This window comes from Canis lupus, chromosome 10 (genome assembly GCF_048164855.1).
Source record: "Canis lupus baileyi chromosome 10, mCanLup2.hap1, whole genome shotgun sequence".
Classification (NCBI taxonomy): domain Eukaryota; kingdom Metazoa; phylum Chordata; class Mammalia; order Carnivora; family Canidae; genus Canis; species Canis lupus.
Genome location: NC_132847.1, coordinates 53,046,485 through 53,071,093, shown reverse-complemented (window position 1 = coordinate 53,071,093; position 24,609 = coordinate 53,046,485). Strand labels below are relative to the sequence as shown.

At 39.0% G+C, this 24,609-nt stretch overlaps 1 long non-coding RNA gene and 1 pseudogene across 1 annotated transcript; both read left to right on the top strand.

Annotated features, from left to right (window-relative positions):
* Positions 1-25: 25 nt before the first annotated feature.
* LOC140641621 (uncharacterized) lies at positions 26-22,970 on the top strand. Its single transcript, XR_012038198.1, has 3 exons — positions 26-229; positions 20,356-20,510; positions 22,414-22,970. It is a non-coding gene; the product is annotated as an uncharacterized lncRNA (long non-coding RNA).
* On the top strand, positions 4,531-5,290 carry LOC140640961 (high mobility group protein B1 pseudogene; annotated as a pseudogene).
* Positions 22,971-24,609: the final 1,639 nt, after the last annotated feature.

The following is a 24,609-nucleotide window of genomic DNA, read 5'->3' as shown; positions in this document are numbered from 1 at the left end:
AAGACCTCCGCGGGCCGGTGGGCGCGCGCCCCGCCCAGTGCTCCTGAGCCTCGTGCCGCGGCCCTCGGGGCTCGGCTGGCGACCTCGCGTGGGGAGGAGGCGCTGAGGCAGCGCAGGAGGCCGGCGGCGGGCTCCGACACCTGTGGGTCCGGGTGCCAGTGGGCACCGTCGACCAGTGTCCGGCTCTGCGGCGCCGGGTCTTCTCGGCAGTCGGGCTGCCAGCGGCAAGGTCAGTGCTGGCCCAGAGGAGGCGTCCCGGGAAGGGGCTCCGCGGCGGCGGCTCTCGGCTCCCGGCTCCTGGCAGCCGAGGCGGCGCGTCCGGCCACCCGCACCTGCCTGGGGAGGTGAGAATGACTCATCCAGGCGGCCTTGGCCGGAGCCCTTCCCTCCGTCGCCAGACCCTGCTGCAGCGTGAGGGCCTCCGGGCGGGCGACCCGCGCGTTAGGGCGCTCACCTTGGCGGTGCCCCACTGCGGAGTGGCCAGATGAGCCTTCACAGAGTGCTCTGCTGGCCCAGCTGTTCCTGTGCGCTGTATTCTGAGGTTATTGGTCCTCCATCCCCAGCAGCAAAACGTACCTTGATATGCCCCACTCTTTGCTGCCCAGCCTCATCCCTCAGACTACCCAATTAGCAGTTCTGAGGGCTGTAACGTGCATTATTACACCATACTAGGTGCTTTAAAGAAAGTGAGGGTAAGAAAAAGAATGTCAGAAGTCATGAATTCCCTAAAAGCTAATTATAAAGCAGTAACTGAAGAAATACAAATGATATGCTGAGGATTTTTATTTAAATTATTTTTTAGGGACACCTGGGTGGCTCAGTGGTTGAGAGTCTTGCCTTTGACCTAGGTCATGGTCCCTGGGTGCTAGGATCGAGTCCCACATCAGGCTCCCTGCTTCTCTCTCTGCCTATGTCTCTGCATCTCTCCCTTGTGTCTCTCATGAATAAATAAATAAAATAATTTTAAAAAATAAATAAATTATTTTTTAAATGTTTAGTATTTTATTTACATTTTTAATATACTTCATGTTTACAGATAAATTCACAAATACAGTTCACTTCATCCTGTGAGGGACACAAAGACAAACTTATTTTGTCCTTACCATCATGAAACTTAACAATAGAGAATAAAAAGTAGGTACACCTTTAAACAAAATGCCAGATACTAAACACTGTATATATGTTAAGTAATTTAAACTTCACAACATCAACATGAAGTACTGCATTTCATTGATTCGATTATACAGATGCAGAAAGTGAGGCACAGAGAAGTTAACCTAAGATCACATAGCTAATACACAGAATATAGGCATTTTTTACTCCAGAGGCCATTCTCCTAACCATTTGTTTCACTCTACTGCCTCCAGACCACCTTGAGGATATGCATCATCCTAAAGAAATAATTTTTTCAAGGTCATTAATTATGTAAATAATATTATTAAAAGATGTGTTATAAAATTCATGGTCCCATGTGAGGTATAATGTTTTGTTCATGAAGATTTAGGATAATGGTTATAAATTTGTTTGCTGTCATATCAGTGCACATAGAGATTCTTGGTACTGTCTCTGTAACATCTCTCCCTGTCTTTATTTCAGAGGCACCATTGCTAGTTAATTTTACATCTCACACATGAGAAAAAGGTAATGATAGTATTATTACTCACAAGGCCATAACTTCTCAGAACCTGTCTTAAAATAATATAGGTCTTCTTGCCTCTCCAATTTCCTAATACCATTTATTTAATGCTAGTTATATGACTACTTATGACACCACATCATCCATCTTGCCACCTGTGGGTATTGGCTTCTAAAGCTCTCTCAAAACCTAAAATAAGATAAAAAAAAATAAAGGGTCTTTTGCTGGTTGTTACAGTGTTTTATTAACGATAAGCACAAATACGTATCTTACCAAATGTGAATGTCAAATGTGAATGGTAATTTGTTTTCTAGATTATTGAATTTACCTTGTGTAATTTTATAATGTAAATGTATAACAACATACCATCCAACCATGTATTTCCTTGAATTCTCTAGGCTATACTCACTGCATTCCTTGACTGTGCCCCTGCCTTATTCATACTGCCACCAACAGGTAGAATAGGTGAAGGGCCATGGGTTGATGAAGAGAATGATCCTATGGCACAGGATTGATCCCCTCCTTCAACATGGCTTAAGAATGACCAGGGAACAACCTTTTATGATAAACACATTCAACAAACTCAGAATAGAAGGGGAATTTCCCCAACCTAATTAAGGGCATCTATGAAAAACCCACCACCAATATCACACTTAATGGTAAAAGACTGAATACTTTCCACTTAGATCAAGAACAAGATAAGAATATTTGTTCTCGGGAGCCTGGGTGGCTCAGTAGTTTAAGTGCCTGCCTTCAGCCCAGGGTGTGATCCTGGAGTCCTGGGATCGAGTCCCGCATCGGGCTCCCTGCATGGAGCCTGCTTCCCCCTCTGCCTGTGTCTCTGCCTCTCCTCTCTCTCTCTCTCTCTCTCTGTGTCTATCATGAATAAATAAATAAAATCTTTTTTTAAAAAAAGAATATTTGTTCTCACCACTCTTATTCAACATTGTATGGGAGGTTCTAGCCAGGTCTGTTAGGCAACAAAAAGAAATAAAAGGCATCCAAATTGGAAAGGAAATAAAACTAAAACTATAAACTTTGTTCACAGGAGACATGATCTTGTACATAACAAATTCTAAGAAATGCATTTAAAACCTATTAGAAATAATAAATTCAGCAAGCTTGCAGACTACGAGATCACTATACAGAAATCAGTTGTATTTTTCTACACTTGCAATGAGCAATCCAAAAATTGAATTTTTAAAAATTCCATTCTTGGGGGTGCTTGGATGGCTCAGATGGTTAAGCATCTGCCTCTGGGTCAGGTCATGATTTCCAGGTCCTGGGATGGAGCCCCATGTAGTACTCCCTACTCTGTGGGGAGTCTGCTTCTCCCTCTCCCTCTGCCTCTCTCCCTGCTTGTGCTCTCTCTTTGTCTCTCAAATTAATAAATAAAAAATCTAAAAAAAAAAAAGAATTCCATTCTTGGAGCACCTGGCTGGCTCAATGGGTAGAGCATGCTACTCTTGATCTCAGGATTGTGAATTTGAGCCCAACTTTGGTGTAGAAATTACTTAAAAATAAAATGTTAAAAAAAATGAATTAAAAAATTCCATTCTTAATAGTATCAGAATAAAATAGTAAATTTAACAAAAGAAGTATAAAATTTATACTCTGAAAACAATGAAAAAGTATTGAAAGAGATTAAGATCTAAGTAAAGATTTTTTTAAATCCCATGTTCGTGGATCAGAAGACACCATTATTAAGATGGCAGTATTCTTTTTTTTTTTTAATTTATTTATGATAGTCACAGAGAGAGAGAGAGAGAGAGGCAGAGACACAAGCAGAGGGAGAAGCAGGCTCCATGCACCGGGAGCCCGACGTGGGACTCGACCCCGGGTCTCCAGGATCGCGCCCTGGGCCAAAGGCAGGTGCTAAACCGCTGCGCCACCCAGGGACCCCAAGATGGCAGTATTCTTTAAAAAAAAATAAAATAAAATAAAAGAAGGCAGTATTCTCTAGACTGATCTACAGATTCAACACAAAATACCTACAAGAATCCCAACTGACTTATTTTTAACAAACTGATTCTAAAATTCATATGGAATTACAAGGGATCTTGAATAACTAAAATAATCCTGAAAAAGAATAAAGTAGAAGGATTTATACTTCCTAATTTCAAAATTTACTATAAAGCAACAGTCAGTGTGTTACTGAATATGTCAATAAAGATAGACATATGTATCAATGAAACAGAATTGGGAGTCCAGAAATAAACCCATACATCTATGACCAACTGATTTTCAACAAGAGTGCCAAAACTATTCAATGGGATAAGAATAGTCTCTTCAGCAAATGCTGCTGGACAACTGGATATCCACATGCAAAACAGTGAAGTTACCTTACACCATATACAAAAATTAACTCAAAATGGACAAAGACCTAAACTTAAGAGCTAAAACTATAAGACTTTTAGAAGAAAACAAAGGGAAGGGATGCCTAGGTAACTCAGCGGTTAAGCATCTGTCTTGGATTCAGGGCATGATCCCGGGGTCCGGGATTGAGTTCCGCATCAGGCTCCCTGCTCAGCGGGGAGCCTGCTTCTCCCTCTGCTTATGTCTCTGCTTCTCTTTTTCTCTGTGTCTCTCACGAATAAATAAATAAAATCTTAAAAAGAAAACGGGAAAATCTTCATGACAGACTTAGCAATGATTTCTTGGATATGATATTAAAGGCACAGGCAACAAAAGAAAAAAACAGATAAACTGGATTTCACCAAAATTTAAAACTTTTGTGCATCTAAGGACACTATCAAGATTGTGAAAATATAGCCCATGGAATGGGATAAAAATATTTAAAATTATATATCTGATAAGGAATTTGCATCTAGAATATATAAAGAACCCCTACAACTTAATAACAAAAAGATAACCATATTCTAAAATGGGTGATATAGCCATTACAGTACATTGAGCTCCATAGAGACAGCACCGGGGCAAGTAAGACCCAGACAGGCACTGGGCGACTCTGTGCCTTGCTGAGGAAAATAATTAAACATGGGCAAAGGAGATCCTAAGAAGACGAGAGGCAAAATATCATCATATGCATTTTGTGCAAACTTGCCGAGAGGAACACAAGAAGAAGCACCCAGATGCTCCAGTCAACTTCTCAGAGTTTTCTAAGAAGTGCTCAGAAAGGTGGAAGACCATGTCTACTAAAGAGAAAGGAAAATTTGAAGACATGACTAAGGTGGACAAGGCCCGTTATGAAAGAGAAATGAAACTTCCTCCCCAAAGGGGAAACAAAAAAGAAGTTTAAGGATCCCAATGTACCCAAGAGGCCTCCCTTGGCCTTTTTCTTGTTTTGTTCTGAGTATTGCCCAAAAATCAAAGGAGAACATCCCGCCCTATCCATTGGTGATGTTGCAAAGAAACTGGGAGAGATGTGGAATAACACTGCTGCAGATGACAAGCAGCCTTATGAAAAGAAGGCTGCTAAGCTGAAGGAAAAATATGAAAAGGATATTGCTGCATACCGAGCTAAAGGAAAGCCTGATGCGGCAAAAAAAAGAGGGGGTGGGGGGAGTTGTCAAGGCTGAAAAGAGCAAGAAAAAGAAGGAAGAGGAGGAAGACGATGAGGATGAAGAGGATGAGGAGGAGGAAGAAGATGAAGAAGATGATGATGATGATGAATAAGTTGGTTCTAGCGCAGTTTTTTTTCTTGTCTATAAAGCATTTAACCCACCCACCCCCCCGTACACAACTCACTCCTTTTAAAGAAAAAATTGAAATGTAAGGCTGTGTAAGATTTGTTTTTAAACTGTACAGTATCTTTTTTTTGTATAGTTAACACACTACTGAATGTGTCTTTAGATAGCCCTGTCCTGGTGGTATTTTCAATAGCCACTAACCTTGCCTGGTCTAGTATGGGGGTTGTAAATTGGCATAGAAATTTAAAGCAGGTTCTTGTTGGTGCACAGCACAAATTAGTTATATATGGGGATGGGGTAATTTTTCATCTTCAGTTGTCTCTGATGCAGCTTCTATGAAATAATTGTTGTTCTGTTAACTGAATACCATTCTAATTGCAAAAAAAAGTTGCAGCTGTTTTGTTGACATTCTGAATGCTTCTAAGTAAATACAATTTTTTTAATTTAAAAAATAAATAAATAAAATGGGTGATGAATCTGATTTCCTCTCTGTGACACCTTTCACTGGCAGAGTCTCTTTTAAACCAAAATTTAGTCAGGCTCCTCTGAACTCTCTTCTCAACCAAGCCCTGACTTTTTGGCTTCTGCGTTCATCCCTACATTGTCCAATTTTAGCAAGAATCCTACTGAGTCAGTTTAACCAGAATCCCCCATCCTTGATATCTACTCACCCTCCATATCTGATTGGGTTCCTCATTTTCCACCATCCCACAGGTAAGGGTTGATCTCCCTGGCCTGCCTTCAGCAAGAATCCTGTTAGGTTGTTTTTCTTGATTACTGCCTTAGTTTTCTTTTAATTTTCCATCCAGTAACCCTGCCCCCTACTCCTTGGCTATAAATTCCCACTTTTCTTTGTTATATTTGAGGTTGAGCCCAATATCTCTCCTCTACTGCAAAACCCATTGTAGTGGTCCCTATACCTATTGTAATAGTCACCCTGAGTAAAGTCTGCCTTATTCTTTAACAAGTATCATGAATAAAAAAAAAAAAAAAAAAAAAAAAAAAAAAAAAAAAAACAAGTATCATGAATAATTTTTCTCTTTAACATCACACCTACTGAGTTCCTACTGAGGGACAGTAAGAACAAGCTGCAGGCAGTTTCAAGATTATGTCATTCCAGTTTAGCAACCCCAGAGGAAAGATAAAATATCTCTCTCAGCATCCGTATTTTAAAAAATCTAAGGGTAGCTCAGTTGGTTAAGGTCAGACTCTTGGTTTCGGCTCAGGTCATGATATCATGTGTCTGTGCTCAGCAGAAAGTCTACTTGAAGATTCTGTCCCTCTGCCCCTCCCCCTACTCATGCGGATTCTCTCTCTCAAATAAGTATATAAATAAATCTTTTTTAAAATCTAAGAGAAGGGCGCCTGGGTGGCTGAGTGGTTGAGGGTCTGCCTTCAGCTCATGGCGTGATCCCAGAGTCCCAGGATCAAGTCCCACATCAGGCTCCCTGCATGGAGCCTGCTTCTCCCTCTGCCTGTGTCTCTGCCCCTCTCTCTCCGTGTCTCTCATGAATAAAGAAATAAAATCTTAAAAAAAAAAAATCTAAGAGATTTCTCACAGAAGCTATGTGAAGGATGCATTTTCTAAGCTTAGGAAAATTTTATCTAGAGAATGCATACTAATGCCATATATTATGGCTTCGAACTATGTATGATGTCTTCCCCAGCACTAAAATGTATATTTTACTTTAGTACTTAAAAGGATCTACAAATAGCCAATCCTTACTGACCAAGGAAAAGTGTGAAAGGTGCCTAGTTCAACTGTAAATGGCATTCTGGTCATCTCTTCCATCTTAAAGCATTTCTAGGAAGGTTCTTGAACATTAGTCTGATGAAATTGTTAACCAGGATTGATATATTCAGTAAAATAATGGAACCATTCAGGCTGCATGCTACCAAGCTGCTGAATTTCAAAGGAAATAGATCTTGGCCTCCTCTTCCACTTCTGTCTTCATACTCCATACCTTACCCTTTTTCTTTTTTCTTTATTTTTTATTTAAATTTTGTTAGTTAACATATAGTACAAAATCGGTTTCTGGAGTAGAATTCAGTGATTAATCACTTACATACAACACTCAGTGCTCATCATAACAAATTCTGTCCTTAAGACCCATTATCCACCCACCTCCCTCCATCTCCTACTGCTTTTTTCTGAACTAACTCTGGCCTCTTAACAGATTTAGAATATGCTGAGTCCAGAATTCTGGTGGCCTGCTGCCTTTAAATTTTTTAATTTTAATAAACTTTATTTCTTAGAGCCATTTGGTTCACAGAAAATGAGCGCAAAGTACAAAGATTTCCCATATATCACCACCCCTGCAACACACAGAGACGGCCTCCTCCATTTTCTCCCATGATAGTGGCACATTTGTTACAACTGATGAACCTACATCAGTTTATCATCAGAGTCCACATTTTACATAAAGATCTTGGTATTGTATGTTCAATAGGTTTCGGCAAATGTATAATGATGTGTATATATCATTATAGTGTCACACAGAATATTTTCACTGCTCTAAAAATCCTCCATGCTCTGCGTATTGATTCCTCCCTCCCCCCAACCCCTTACAACAACTGATCTTTCTACTGTCTCCATAGTTTTACCTTTTTCTGGAATGTCATATAGTTAGAATCATATAGTATGTAGCCTTTTCAAATTGGCTTCTTTCACTTAGTGATATGCATTTGTGTTTCTTCCATATCTTTTCCTTTTGGAATTCAGTAAGTTATGGCTTCCCCACTAAAAAGTTACACTTTGATTCAATACCTCGTGGTATATCAAAAAGGTATTCATCTGGGATATGTTCTAAAGGATTTGTTCTTTACTCCAGTTTTCCCTAGGGTATTTTTGGCAGGGAGTCTTTATAGGACATCCATTTGAGTTGATGTTAATATATGTCACTACTTGGAATGTAGTTCTTGATTGGCAAGCTGAACTTACTCCAAATTCCTCAGGGCCCTCTTTTGTAACCCAGTTTATGTTTGGAAAATAGATCATTTTTAGATGGCTCACTCCTAGGGCATGGGATATGCATAGTCCCTGAGATACAGTGTGAGAGGTGTAAGAGTAGGACAAGTCAGTGAAAGGACAGGATTTATTCATGTTGAATCAGGGATCTATTAGAATTCTGATTGCAGGAAGTCTGAAGACCATTTGAGAAGGCCATATGAGAAGAGGAGTTTTGGATGAAGTTAATAAATGTCAAAGTAAAACAGAAAAGCTAACTCATTTTCAAGACGGTAAGTTTATTTTGAGACAAGGTTTGAGGTTTTGTAGTGGGCAATCAAATAGAAAGGCCTCGGTGTCAGCCTTCTTAGCATTTAAGATACTGTTATACAGTCCATTCACATTTATTGTTATTATTGATATGGTCGGATTTATGTCTGCTATTTTGATTTTTGTTTTCTATATGTTTCGTGTCTTTTTTTGTTCTCTTCCTCCTTACTGCCTTCTTTTACATTAAGTGATTATAGTGTATCATTTTTAAAAAAAAGATCTTAGTTATCTATTCATGAGAGACACAGAGAGAGAGGCAGAGACATAGGCAGAGGGAAAAGCAGGCTCCCCTCAGGGAACCCAATGTGGGACTCGATCCCAGGACCCTGGGATCATGACCTGACCCAAAGGCAGATACTCAACCACTGAGCCTCCAGGTTGCCCCTATAGTGTACTTTGTAATAAAGTTTTTTTCCATATGCTTAATTGTTTCCTCAAGACAAATTTCTAGAAATGGAATTATTGAGTCAAAAAATGGTACATTTTTAAGCCTTTGATATCTATAGCCAAATTTCTCTCCAGAACAGTTGCTACAGTTTACAGTCCCATCAACAAGGCCTTTATGGGTTGTTGACTGATCCTAGTTATCAGGATCATCTCTTGTAGAGTTTTAACTTAATTCATTATAACTGCCTCTTATAAAATATAGGTCCTGAAATTTGAGCTAAAATCTAGTAAATTAAAGCTGAGAGTTTAATGTGCAGAACTGAGGATCAGATGGGTGCCTGAGTCATTCAGTTAGTTAAGTATCTGCCTTTGGCTCAGGTCATGATCCTAGGGTCCTGGGATTGAATCCTGAGTTGGGCTCCCTGCTCCACGGGGAACCTGCTTCTCTCTCTCCCTCTGCTTGCCACTACCTTTGCTTGTTCTCTCTCTCTCTCTCTCTCTCTGTCAAATAAATAAGTAAAATCTTAAAAAAAAAAAAAAAAGAACTGGATATCAGCTAAGAAATTCGCTTTCTTGTATTTAATACGTGGGGTTATTTAATGGTAATTAATTTTCATAATAAAATCTTGATACTAGAAGTATTAAATAATGCATAATAAAGTTGAGATAAAGCTTTTTATCTCAATTCCTAGCATGTCTCAATCTCAGAATGAGAATGAAAACAAGGGCCTATTCATCTGTTGGACTACATCCTCAGCCAAACTTAACATTAGAGATACATATCAGAAATGCTTTCTTTAAATAAAGCAAGTCATTCTGAGTTTGAGCCCTAGGTTCAGGTCTAAATTCTTAACACCCCAAGCTGGCTGCTTCGCCTATAGTGTGTACTATCAAGTTCTTTCTTTTTCTTGTAGTGATAGGATAATTTTGTATCTTGATAGTGTGGTGGTTACATAAATCTACACACGTGATAAAGTGGCTTAGAATCATATACATATTGTGTCAATGTTAATTTCCAGTTTTGATATCTTACTACAATTACATAAAACATAGCCTTTGAGAGAAATTGGGTAAGAGTACATGTACCTTTATACTATCTCTCTAATTACCCATGAGTCAATAATTATTTCACAATAGAAAATTTAGGGGTGCCTGGGTGGCTCAGTTAATGAAGTGTCTACCTTGGGCTCAGGTCATGATCCCAGGGTCCTGGGATCCACCCTGCATCAGGCCCCTTGCTCAGCTGAGAGTGTTTCTCCCTTTCCCTCTGCCCCTCCCCCTCACTCGTGTGTGTTCTCTCTCTCAAATAAACGAATAAAATCTTTTTTAAAACAAAATAAATAAAATAAAATTTAAAAAGAAAAAAAATTTTGATCTCCAAAAACCTTTTAAATTTATGTGTTGCATAGATATACATTCACATGGATTCAAAAATCTTGCTCTCTTCTTTTTCTCCACCCAACCCGTTATCACTACCCCATTTCTATTGCTTCCCTTTTCTTCTATCTCCTTCTAATGTGTTTTATATAAATACATGCAAATATGGATATATACTCTTATTTATCCACCTTTCCCACAAAAAGGGTATGTGTTAGTCTGAGTCCTCAGAAAAGCTGTTGCCAAGACAGAACTAAATGTAAGAATAATTCCTAGAGGTATCCCTGGGGGGCTCAGCGGTTTAGCGCCTGCCTTCGCCCCAGGGCATGATCTTGGAGCCCCGGGATCCAGTCCCGCATCAGGCTTCTTGCAGGGAACCTGCTTCTCCCTCTGCCTGTATCTCTGCCCTCCCCCCCCTTGTCTATCATGAATAAATAAATAAAATCTTTAGAAAAAAAAAAAAAGAATAATTCCTAGAGTTGTAATTATTGGGCCAAGGGAAAATGTATTTGCAATTTATAACAAATATTTCTAAAATTGTTCTCCTTAGGGATTGCACAATTTTGCACTCCCATCGGCAAAATATGACGTTGTCAGTTTCTTCTTACTTTGCCAAAAGAACGTGCTGTCAAACTTTTGAGTTTTCACAATCTACTGTGTTATGATTTTAATTTACATTTATCTTATCATGAGTAAGTTTGAATGTCTTTTAAGATTTTATGTGTTTATCAATGAGAGACACAGAGAGAGAGGCAGAGGGAAAAGCAGGCCCCATGCAGGGAGCCCAACGCAGGACTGGATCCTGGGTCTCCAAGATCATGCCCGGGCGAAAGGCAGGCGCCAAACCGCTGAGCCACCCAGGGATCTCCATCTTTTCATCTGTTTAAGAGTCATTAGTATTTATTTTTCTATGGACTGTTTACTTCCTTTACAAATATTTCTACTGGCTTATTAGGTACTTTTTACATATAAGAAGGGGTTAGTCTTTGTCTGTAAAAAAGATTTGCAATTGTCTTCAAGTTGTAATTTGTCTTTTGGCTTTTTTATGGTGCATTCTGCCATTCAAAAGATATTCTATGCAGAATAAATTAATCATTTATTTTATGGCTTCATAGTTAACTAGGAAGGCTTTCCTCTCTCCAAAGTTCTAAAAGAATTATCCCATGCATTCTTCTGGTACTTTAATGTATAAACTTTTTAGGTATGATTTTTAAAATTAAATCTGTTGATTTGAAATTTACCTAAGTGTATAGTACAAAATATGAATTCACCGATCTTTCTTGAAAAAACTATCCAATTGCCCTAAAGCCATTTATTTAAAAGATACATGTTTAGGGGTGCCTGACTGGCTCAACGGAAGAGCAAGCAACTCTTGCTCAGGTTAGTGAATTTAAGCCCCACATTGGGAGTAGAGATTGCTAAAAAAAAAAAAAAAAAAAAAAAAATGATGATGATAAACTTTTAAAAAATTAAAAGATACATGTTTATTCTAATGATATGGAATGTCACCTCTATCATATTCTACTATGTATTTGTTCTATTTCTGGACATTTTCATCAGTTCCATTTATCTGTCTATCCACAAGTACCATAATGTTTTAATAATTAAGGCTATATGGTTTTTTATTATTTGATATCACTAATCTCAGTGCTATCACAGTTCTTCCTTTTGAGAGTTTTACTATTTTTGCTTACTTCCCACTATAAATTTAGAAATCAGCCTAATTGTCCCCTATTGGTTAAACCTATTGGTATTTTTATTGAGATCACATTAACGTAGGAGTGCCTGAGTGGCTCATTTGGTTAATCGTGGGACTCTTGGTTTTGGCTCAGGTCATGATTTCTTGGTGATGAGATCAAGCTCCCTGTGAGGCTCAGAGTTTGCTTGGGATTCTCTCTCTCCCTCTGCCCCTCCCCCCATGCTCCCACGTGCTCTCTCTCTCTCTCAAATTGAGAGAGAGCCGGCAGGGAGGGGCAGAGGGAGAGACTCTCAACAGACTCTCTGCTGAGCAGGGAGCCCAGCAGGGGCTCCATCCCAGGACCAATGAAATCATGACCTGAGCTGAAATCACGAGTCCCACCCTTAACTGACTGAGCCACCCACGTGCCCCAATAAATAAACCATTTTTTAAAAGATTTTATTTATTTATTCATGAGAGACACACAGAGAGAGAGAGAGGCAGAGACACAGGCAGAGAGAAGCAGGCTCCATGCAGGGAGCCCGATGTGGGACTCGATCCCAGGACTCCAGGATCACACCCTGAGCCAAAGGCAGACGCTCAACCACTGAGCCACCCAGGCGTCCCAATAAATCTTAAAGAAAAATCTTAAAGATCTTAAAGAAAAAAGAAAAAAAGAAAGAAAGAAAAGAAAGAAAGAAAGAAAGAAAGAAAGAAAGAAGAAAGAAAGAAAAAAGAAAGAAAGAAAGAAAGAAAGAAAGAAAGAAAGAAAGAAAGAAAGAAAGAAGAAAGGAAGGAGGAAGGAAGGAGGAAGGAAGGAAGGAAGGAAGGAAGGAAGGAAGGAAGGAAGGAAGGAAGGAAGGAAGGAAGGAAAAGAAAGAAAGAAAGAAGAAAGAAAGAAAGAAAGAAAGAAAGAAAGAAAGAAAGAAAGAAAGAAAGAAATCACAATAATTTACAAGTTAACTTAGGAAGATTTTTTTAGTGTTCTTATCCCTAAGAATATGGTACATTTTTCTATTTGTTTAAGACTGAATTTATACTTTTGAAAATGTTTTAACATTTTTCTCAAAAAACTTTTGCCTGTTTTATTCCTAAGTATTTATTATTTTGTGTTGCTTTTGGAAAGGGGATTTTCTTTTCCAATATATCTTCTTTTTTCCCCCAATATATCTTCTGATTGTACATTTGTATATACAAAGGCTTTTGAATTCAGCCTATTAATTTTTGTATTCAGCCACCTTACTGAATTCTTTCTTTCCATTTCTCTCTCTGCCCCCTCAGTAGTAGTAGTAATAGTAGTGGTAGTAGTAGTAGTAGTAGTAGTAGTAGTAGTAGTAGTAAGTTTTGAGTTGATTATCTTCAGTTTTTCAGGCATACAATCATATCACTTTCCAATGATAGCAGTTTACTTTCATATTCCTAATTTTTTTAAGATTTTATTTATTTATTCATTATAGACATAGAGAGAGAGAGAGGCAGAGACACAGGCAGAGGGAGAAGCAGGCTCCATGCAGGGAGCCGGACAGGGGACTCGATCCCAGGTCTCCAGGATCGCGCCCTGGGCCAAAGGCAGGTGCTAAACCGCTGAGCCACCCAGGGATCGCTTCTTCTTCCTAATTTTTTATGCTTTCAATTTATTTCTATTTTCTAATTCTGTTAGCCACTGCATCCTCTACCAAGTGAAGATAATAAGAAGCCAGGTAAGCAGGTATTCAGAAGTGCCAGAAGAGAATGAGGATGCATCTTAGATTGGTATTTGTCATATTTTTTTCCATTGTAGCTATCAGTTGTGCCAGGCACTGTGTTAAACTCTTATTTTACAAAATTCCCTATAATGCTACAAGCACTTTATGATGTTTATACTACCACCATCCCCATTTTACAGGTAAAGGATCCTTTTTTTTTTAAGATTTCATTTATTTATTCATAGAGACAGAAAGAGAGAGAGGCAGAGACACAGACAGAGGGAGAAGCAGGCATCATACAGAGAGCCCAACGTGGGACTTGATCCAGGGTCTCCAGGATCACTCCCTGGGCTGCAGGCGGCGCTAAACCGCTGCACCACCGGGGCTGCCCTACAGATAAAAGATCTTAAACAAGGAAAAGTAAAAACTTACCCAGATCACAAAGAAAGTGGCAAAACTGAGATTTAGATCCAGGTCTGTGTAATTCCAAAAAAACTACTCTTAAAAAAAAAAAAAAAAAAAAACTACTCTTAATTGCTAGGCTAATTGTGTATACCGGAGAATAGCATAAAGAAGTCTTTGCTATAACTTCTGGCCATAAGAAATCTGACTTGCTGAAGACCCCTACCTCTGACCTATGATCTGTAGTTTGGCATCCATACTCATTTATTGATGTGGTTGTATAAGCTCCCTAGGGTGTCCTTGAATGGATTACTAATTGCCATAGCCTCTGAAATGAAATAAACTTTTGTGTAGAGTATAGTTTTATTTTGTATTTTATAAGTGATGTTTGATAAGATAATGCAGTGTGCATAAGCAAAGACACAGGCTCATGTATGCCTGCCATTTCTTGCTGCCCCATTCATATGGAGCACTTGCAATGTCCCCATAAACACAGAATTCTGGTGGACCCATGATGTTGGGAATTGTTCAAGACCCAAAGTAAGTATAAGGTAAGCATATTATGAAAGTCACTGACTTCCATAGTGTGTTGCTAGATGTACACATATCAAGAAGTAAAATAAAACTAGAGTTAATTTTGTGCAGTGTTTCTATGTTTTGCTAAGAATGAAATACATATGCATGAGTTAGCTACAAAATATGAATTAAGTAATGTTGGTGATCCTACATAAGGGTTAAATGATCTGATATTTGCATTTAAAGCTGGCACTGTACAATACAAAGATTAACAGTAAAATTCAGGGTTATTATTTAAAGTTTTAAATGTTTATTTACTTAGAATAACATTAGACAAGGCAAAAAAAAAACCAGGACAAGTCAGGAGAGGGGGGAAGTGGAGAATATAGTAAAAAGGAAAAGCTTTATATTTTAGTACCTTTTTTTTTTAAGATTCTATTTATTTTTTCATGAGAGACAGAGAGGCAGAGACACAGGCAGAGGGAGAAGCAGGCCCCTTGCAGGGAGCCCCACATGACTTGATCTGGAACGCCAGCATCACGCCCTGGGCCAAAGGCAGGCGCTAAACCGCTGAGCCACCCAAGGATCCCCTATTTTAGTACCTTTAAAGACAATTTTTCCTACTCTTTGAACATAGAGCCAGCATTTTCATTTTACTCTGGATTGTACAAATTATGTAACCAGCCATTTTTTTTTAAAGATTTTATTTATTTGAGAGAGTGGGGGTGGTGAGGGAACAGCATAGGAAGAGGGACAAACAGACTCCCTGCTGAGCATAGAGCCTCATGCAGGGCCCCGGATCCCACGATTCCCAGACCATGACCTGAGCCAAAATCAAGAGTTGGATGCCCAACCGACTGAGCCATCCAAGTGCTCCTGTAACCAGGTATTTTTTTAACAAGCCTTCTAGTGATTCTGAAATAAGGGCGGGATTGAAAGCCACAGAAGCAAACGATCTTTTAAAGTTCTCGGCACTAAAAAAAATAAAAAAATAAAAAAAAAATAAAGTTCTCGGCACTGAGGCCTCAGGACCAAGAGCATTGGGTGGGCCGATGCTGCCCTCTAGTGTCTCTGGCTGCCATCTAGTAATACTCACTACATTTCTGCATCATAGTAATCTGCTATGTGAGGGCTTGTGGTCTTGCTGCCTGTTACCACCCTGCAGAGATTTCCAGGAAAATCTTAGCTCTTGAGCATTAATAAAAATGCTCATGTATAATGCTGTGTCAACACACAAAAATCTGAGAAGAAAACTAATTAAAAAGAAAATTAAGAAACAATTCCAATCACAATAGCATGAAAAAGGAATACTTAGGAATAACTTAACCAAGGAAACAGAGTTATTTAATAAGTAGAGAATCTCATTTTGTCAGACGAAAAGGTGCTAGAGATCTATTACCACAGGTAGGAGATAAGGGGTGAGTGAAATGGGTGAAGAGGATCAAAAGGTACAAACTTCCAGTTATAAAATATGTCATGGTGATAGAATGTATAGCATGGTGACTATAGTTAACAACACTGTGTTGCATAGTTGAAAGTTGCTCAGAATATATCTTAAAATCCTCGTCACAAGAAAAAAAATTTTGCAACCTTGTTAGGTGATGGATGGTAGCTAGAGTCGTGGTGGTGATATTTTTGCAATATATACAAATACTGAATCATGTTGTATACCTAAAACTAATATAATGTTATATGTCAATTGTACCTCAATTTTTTAAAGATGATAAATTTTATTTTATGTTTCTTAACATAATTTAAAATTTAGAATTTTTAATGTTGGACTTCTGGGTGGTTAAGCGTCTGCTTTCAGCTCAGGTCATGATCCTAGAGTCCTGGGATAAGTCCCGTGTCAGGCTCCCTGCTCAGTGAAGATTCTGCTTCTCCCTTTTCCTCTACCCCTCCTCCTGCTCGTTCTCTCTCTCTCTCTCTCTAATAAGTAAGTAAAATCTTTTTTAAAAATTTAATGTTGCTGATAAATAGCAGCAACCATGTTTCTCTGTCCCCAGTACCTAATATAATGCTTGGCAAATTTTAGGAATTAGGTAATATTTTCTGAGAATAAAACACAGCAGAATTTCATTAGGTTTGTTTGGAGGGACAAATTTAAATTAGTGGTGTGTCTTTGAGGATTTTCTTTAAGGGGCTCTGATATGACCCATAGTACACATGAGTCAGCAACTGTGAAGAGTTTCCTGAAGAAACTCTACTATTATAGTAATTGTGGCACTATAGCAAAGTCATGGAAGCAGAATCTGGCTTTGGCAAGTTTTCTGGAAACAAATAAATTTGAATTTATAGTTGTGCAGCACTCCAGAATCCACACAGGCTTTTCATGTACTTCATCTCCTTTGTTTGAGTACCAAATCAGTAAATAAACCTGTAGGAAAGGCCTACTCTGCAAAAACACATAAAATTATCTTTGGCTCTAACTCCTGAGTCTGGAGACAGAGGAACAAGGGTGAATGAGTTGCTGCAGAGGAGTTAGGAGCAGATGGTTTTAATGGCTTAGTAGGATGGCAGTGGCTGTGGGTTATCTGTAAGGTAAAGAGTGCACTGGTTGGAGCAGGTGCAAAGTTTGCACAATCTGATGGCTTTCTTGTGGGCAGGAGGTTAGACTAATGGGAGACTGAGAACTGTTTCAGCAGTAAAAAGGCAGCAGCAGCTGCAGGAAGCAGAGCTGGTTGGGGAAGAGATACAATATTCTGTTCACTCTCTCTTCATCCCATTGGTGAGGAAGGGAGTGTCCTAGGGTTCTGGAGGTGACTGAACTCACAACACTGCACACTGGACCTATGAGATTGACAGCAGTTTACTAATCACATATATTCCCAGCCTAGGGAAGGAGGACACCAAACACCATGCAACATCACACTGCTCTCAGGAGTGGAGAGAACAAACAGGGCCTTTAGGAGACAGGCTTTGTAATAACAAGACGATGGGGTGACGGTTGGTTCTCATGGGAAGATGTGATTGGCAAATAATTCCACAGGCTGCAGGGGCATGAAGCCCATTAGGCTGCGGGAGAGTCAGGTACAGCCAGTCCAGCTGATAGGGATATTAACAAAGTAGGGGGCCTTTCCTGCTGGGTGAGGGGCATTTCTGGCAAGAGTTGAACTCATAGTTATAACTTTGGAATCCCATAAGGCTCAAAGATGTCAAGGCAACACATTAAATTTTAGGCCTCCTAATAAATATATAGCAATAATAAAAGATTAAGGGTGCCTGAGTGGCTCAGTTGGTTAAGTGTTTGCCTTTGGCACAGGTCATGATCCCAGGGTCCTGGGATTGAGCCCTGCATCAGGCTTTCTACTCATCACCCTGCTTCTCCCTCCTCCTCTGTCCCACCCTCTGCTCATGCACTCTGTCTGTCTCTCTCTCTCTCTCAAATAATAAAATCTTTAAAAATAATAATAATAAAAGATTAAGCTACTTTGTAGGTTTCCTGACACAAGCTGCTTTTTATTTGTATATTCATGATATTTTATTTGTATTAAATTATCATTCATTGCTCTTTGGTAGAAAAAGTCTTGTTCTTGAATTATGGAATTTTTAAGTTCAAGAAAGTTATTGAAGGAGCTCAAATCCATCCCATGTTTAGGGAGGAATATTCCTAAATCATCTTAAATGTAAAGATCTATTTTGGTTTGAAGACATAATAATAAGGTCTCTAAAAAATAACGTAGTATTTTGTTTCTTTGTCTTAAATAATTTCCCAAATATTCTTTTTTTTTAAGATTTTATGTACTTATTCATGAGAGACACACAAAGAGAGATAGAGACATAGGCAGAGGGAGAAGCAGGTTCCCTGTGGGGAACCAATGTGGGACTCAATCCCAAGGACCCCGGGATCATAACCTGAGCCAAAGGCAGATGCTCAACCACTGAGCCACCCAGGCATCCCAATTCCCCAAATATTCTTAGACCTAGGGGGAAAAGCCTTCATGCTAATGGGTTTTTTGGTAACAGCCTTATCGAGACGTAATTCACACATCATACAATTGGCCAACTTAAAGTGTAAAATTCAGTGTTTTTTAAAATATATTCAGAGTTAGGCAACCATCACTACTCTCAATTTAAGAATACTTTCATCACCCCAGAAGAAACCCCATATCCTTTAACCATCCCCCTCAACCTTTCCATATACTACAACCCTAGGCATTCACTAATCCACTCTGTCTCTATAGATTTGCCTACTCTGGACATTTCATGCAAATAGAATCATAAAACATTGGTCTTTTGATACTGGCTTCTTTCACTAGCAGAATATTTTAAAGTTTCACCCATGTTGTAGCACATATCAATATTTCATTTATTATTATGGCTGAATAATATTCTATTATATGGATATACCACATTTGTTCATCCATTCTTCTATTTATAGGCATTTGGGTTGTTTCTGCCTTTTGGCTGTTATGAGTAACAGTTATGAACATTCATGTGCAAAGTTTTTTGTGGACACTGGGCTTGTCTCTTTACAATTCATACTCACTGATATGAGCCCTCGTGGGTCCCAATCAAAAGTCTATGGTGTTTACCAGAGCCTCTCCTCCTTATCAGGCCCTGACTCCAATTCTTGTTCCCTCTATCCTATAAATCTGTGAAATTTTCTGCTCAGCTTTTCAGCCTCTTGGCTCTTGTCATTGACAATAGCCTTAAGTTTTGGAAAAGACAGCACTAACTGTCACACTCACCTCTGAAAACTTTTCTTCTCACCTGAGTCTTGGCCTCATAATTCCTCACTGCTTTAGTATTACCTTCAAACAGATTTTTTAAAGTTTTCATTTAAATTCTAGTTAGTTAACATACAGTGTTAGATTAGTTTCAGGTATACAATATAGTGATTCAACACTTCCATACAACACCTGGTGCTCAGCACATGTACTCCTTAATCCCCATTGCCTATTTAACCCATCCCACCACCCACCTCCCCTCTGGTAACCCTCAGTTTGTTCTCTATAGTTAAGAGCCTATTTCTTGGTTTGCCTCTCTCTCTCTCTTTTTTCCCCTATGCTTGTTTTGTTTCTTAAATTCCACACATGAATGAAATCATATGGTATTTGTCTTTCTCTGACTTATTTCACTTAGCATAATGTGCTGTAGCTTTATCCATGTTATTTACAAATATTTTCTCACAGTCTGTGCCTTCATGGATCATGCCTCAAACAAATATTTTTTAAAAATTTGTCAGGCTTTTCTAGTAGCTCTCAGCAGAAGAGATGGTCTGAATAAACAATCTGTCATTGGATTGGCAGCTCCCTAATTGTTTACCTTGACATCCTTTTTGAAACTATAGAAGTGGCATATTCAGAAAAATGGAAAATAACATACTTATCAACTTTACTTCTCTAACAATCACTGCCAACAGTATGGGCTCTTGGGATCCCTGGGTGCCTCAGTGGTTTAGTATCTGCCTTTAGCCCAGGGCGGGATCCTGGAGTCCCAGGATCGAGTCCCATGTCAGGCTCCCGGCATGGGCCTGCTTCTCCCTCCTCCTGTGTCTCTGCCTCTCTCTCTCTGTGTCTATCATAAATAAATAAATCTTTAAAAAAAAAAACAGTATGGGCTCTTTCTTTCTGGTCTTTTTTCTTATGGGTACATTTTTACACAGCTATACTTGTGATACTCAAATAATTAGACATGCTTGGTTTTTCACCTAACCTTATCTCGTCAGTGCTCTACCTAACTACTTCTCATTGTAAATATCATTTTTCCCAAAAGGTATTAAATACCAGTTTTTCATTCTCTAGAGAAGACCTACAGCTCTTTCTTACACCCCAGTGAACCACCTAGCCTATGCAGAAGAAACTAATGATGGATGGAAAATAGAGTAGCCTGCTCTGCTCATCCTGTTGGTCATGGCTCACCAAGTTTGACCAGTGTAGCTGTGGAGCCAAGATGCCAGGTATGAGGGGGCAAGAATAGGAGGTCTGATCAGAATTAATAATACCTTAGCTATGGAGACCTGACATTCAGCCTATTTTAGCTTCTTCCTGCCCTCTCACTCTGCTATGAGTCCTCGAAGTCTGTCATTTATCAGCTCTTTGCTCTAATCCCTCCTCTGCTTCAGTGTGCTCAGTACACCCACCCTACTCTTCAGCATCCATCCAGCAATAGTACTAGCTTCTGCCTAAGCCTGCTATTTAGGAGATGGCCTGTCTCCTCTGCCCCTGTGTTAAAGTTTTCCTGTCAAGTTGTACTGAAGGCATGTCTTCCTATTCAACACCTGTCTGACTGGTGGAGCAGGTGATTATGAGTAGATTATGAGTAGTATGTTATGGGTATATATATATATATATATATATATATATATATATATATAATCAAAAAATTTTTAAAGAAAGAAAGAGGGGAGAGAGAAAAAAAGAAATAAGGACACTTTGACATTTGATATCCCTTCCTCCATCTACTAGGAATGGTCTATGCCAAAGATTACCTGATTTGCGCAGGACGTGTTTAGAGAAGTGGCTCTCAACCTTTTTTTCTGCCCCAATACATTTGACAAATGATTTTCAAATGATCAGTATGCTCCAGTGCACAATTTCTAGCATAGATGCTGTAACTCTACCCCTTTCTCTCCCACACAGCCAAGAACATCTGAAGGGAAGTGACTAAAAGTAGCATATTATAGAGATAAATTTAAATCATCTTTATTTTTCATTGGATGAAACAGTCACAGATTTTGGCATATTATTTGGTGAAAAATCACCAAGGTTGAAAAACACCGCTTTGGAGAAAAGTAGTTATTCTTCTTATGAGAAAACAATTACTAAGAATCTTCTGATGAACAGCACAGATCTGTGTTGCAACTCAATTTATGGTTGGTCATAAGCAAGCTAATTTTGTGATAGATTTTACCTTGAACATAAATTAAACTTCCAGCTCCATGATTAAGCATTATGCCTTTCTCACTCTAATAAAGCAGGTAGTTTATTGGTTCTTCAAAATCCCAAGCCTGTTTATTATCCAGTGAAGTCATATAATTCTCAGAATCAGGAATCTGACTGTACTTTTGCTCCCCACTGACTGCCCAAAGGCCCAGTATTGTCTCCAGCCCCTAATCTTGGGTACTTTTGCCAGCTTAGAATTAAGGTTGTTTGGGAGAAACAGGGAAAGAGCAAGGAGGGGACAAGCCATCTCCCAAAGGAGAAGGGGCAATTATTTATTAGGCATCTCTACTGGACGCATACCGCAATACAAATTCTTTGCCCAAACTTAAGAAGAGCTGTAAATATAAAAAGACATCCTAGGATACTCGAGGGATTTTCTCGGACATGAGAATGATGGCTAATGTTATGAGTCCTTCCCAAATCCCAGGTGGTTAAATCAATTTGTGGTCTTCATATTTCCAAGGGATAGATGCAGATGACTAGGAATGGCTAAACAGCCTAAAAATCTTTCGGCAGTTATCTAGAGAGTTAATAGCAGAAAGCCAATGTCAACTTTAGGGTTTAGTTTGGTTGTAAATAGTCCTCCCAAATGGATACTCTAGAGGGGTTTTACCCCTTCTGGTTCAAAATTCAGCTTTTCCCATTCTGTATTAAATTGTGTCCCTTTTTCAGTATAAAAACTTATGCTAACCTAAAGGTGTTTTACAGTTTACTACTTTGTAGTAATGCAATGCCATATAGGATTAAAATGTTTATAAAAGATTTATAATTTTTGATAAAGGAAAACTTAAAAGTTTTATAGCATTTGTACCTAAGATAAAAAATCTTTGAGGGTAAGGTGTATATCTGCACAAGGGCTTGAGGAAAATGTGCAATACAAATGAGAGAATATATTGTTACTGAAACTGTTTCTTACAGGTACCTTTTAACTACCGTGCTGTTGGAAGCCAGATTTTTAGATGGTAAATATCTTAGACTAGCAGACATCTGTTGCAACTACCCAACTCAGCCATTGTACTGAGAAACCAACCATAGACAAATGGACATGACTATGTTCCAATAAAACTTTATTTACAAAATAGGCAGCTTGATATCCAAATTGTACATTTTCATGAAGCATGCCTTTATTATAGGTAATTGTCATGTTAAAGTGTGACTTAAAATGTAAGTGTTCAATACAAATTTGTGTAAATAAAGCACATAATTTTTCACCCTACACACACAAAAAAGAGTAGATCTACCATATTCATTGATGTAGTTAGTGGTCATTTTTTCCCCCTGTGATGGTTGTGACAACCAGAAGTCAGCTAAAACACAGCTTTTTGTTGGAGGACCTGCAGCAATGTTCCTGGTTTGCACAGAGGCGTCTATTATGTGGAAATACAGAGAGTAAGGAGAGAGGTGCTCCAGAACTAGGGCATGGGGCAGGGTTCAAAGTCATTTGGTTTCCTCCCCCTACTTTCCCACAGCCCACTCTCCCAAGTTTGTTGTTCTGATTCTGGATTTGTGGGCAGTTGTTTTGGGTTTTTTTTTTTAAGGATTTTATTTATTTATTCATGAGAGACACAGAGAGAGAGAGGCAGAGACATAGGCAGAGGTAGAAGCAAGATCCATGCAGGGAGCCCGATGCAGAACTCAATTCTGGGACTCTGGGATTATGCCCTGAGCTGAAGGCAGACACTTAACCACTGAGTCACCCAGGCATCCCTGTAGGGCAAGTGTTTTGGGGACTTTCATCTACTTTTGTCCAGGTGAGATTTTCTTCTATATTTATTAAATTGAAAGATAGGAAAAGATGAAAAGCAAATATAAGGTGGTACATTACAGAGCCGGCCCAACGGTCACTTAGCCATGCAGGACATCTCTGGACAGGGAATACAGAAACAGTGTACCCTGTAACAATCTATTGGAGAACAGAGAGATTTCATCTGCCTGTCTGGTACCCAGCCTCCCAAGATGGTCCTTAACAATTCCACCATATGGGATCCCTGGTGGCTCAGCAGTTTAGCACCTGCCTTTGGCCCAGGGCGTGATCCCGGAGTCCTGGGATCAAGTCCCGCATCAGGCTCCTGGCATGGAGCCTGCTTCTCCCTCCTCCTGTGTCTCTGCCTCTCTCTCTCTGTGTGTGTCTATCATGAATAAATAAATAAACAAATCTTAAAAAAAAAACAATTCCACCATATATGAAATTTATATATATATATTTGTGTGTTCCTCATACTTTTTTTTACAAAAATGAGAGGACAATTTATACACTTATTTCACTTATATGCAAGAGCATAGATATTGATCTCAACCTTTTAATGGTTGCATAATGTTCCATTATGTGGCTAAATCGTAATTTAATTAACCAGCCTCATGGTTACATTGTTTTCATGTTCTTTTACTATTACAAATAATGATGCAGTAAACATCTTTGCACATAAGTCTTTGTGGGTTTAACTATTAGATAAATCCGTAGAATAGGAAATTTTAGGTCAAGGGCTATGCGCATTTTACATTTCCTATCCCTAATTACACTCCAGAAGTGTTCTTTCTTATGCTCCAACCAGAAGTCTGTAATAAAGCTTTTTCTCCACATCTTTCCTAATGCATTCCATAATCAAACTTTTTTTTTCATTCTGAGAAAGATTTTCTTCTAGAAAATCACCTCAAAACAAGGAAAACAGAGTTGAAAACTGTATCTTGGGGCTCCTGGGTGGCTCAGTGGTTGACTGTCTCTTTCAGCTCAGGATGTGATCCCAAACCAGGGACTGAGTCCTGCATCAGGCTCCCTGTGAGGAGTTCTGGGATTGAGTCCCACATCGGGCTCCTTGTGGGGAGTCTGCTTCTCCCTCTGTCTATGTCTCTGCCTCTCTCTGTGTCTCTCATGAATAAATATATAAAATCTAGAAGGAAAAGAAAAGAAAGAAGAAAGAAAGAAGAAAGAAAGAAAGAAAGAAAGAAAGAAAGAAAGAAAGAAAGAAAGAAAGAAAGAAAGAAAGAAAGAAAAGAAAGACTGCATCTTAGGTGAAACTAAGAATACCCAGAACTACAGTACATGACAATGAAAGGTAGTTGGAAAAAAATGTAAGTGCTCTGGCTCAGAAAATATAGTCCAGCCCAGGAGATTCC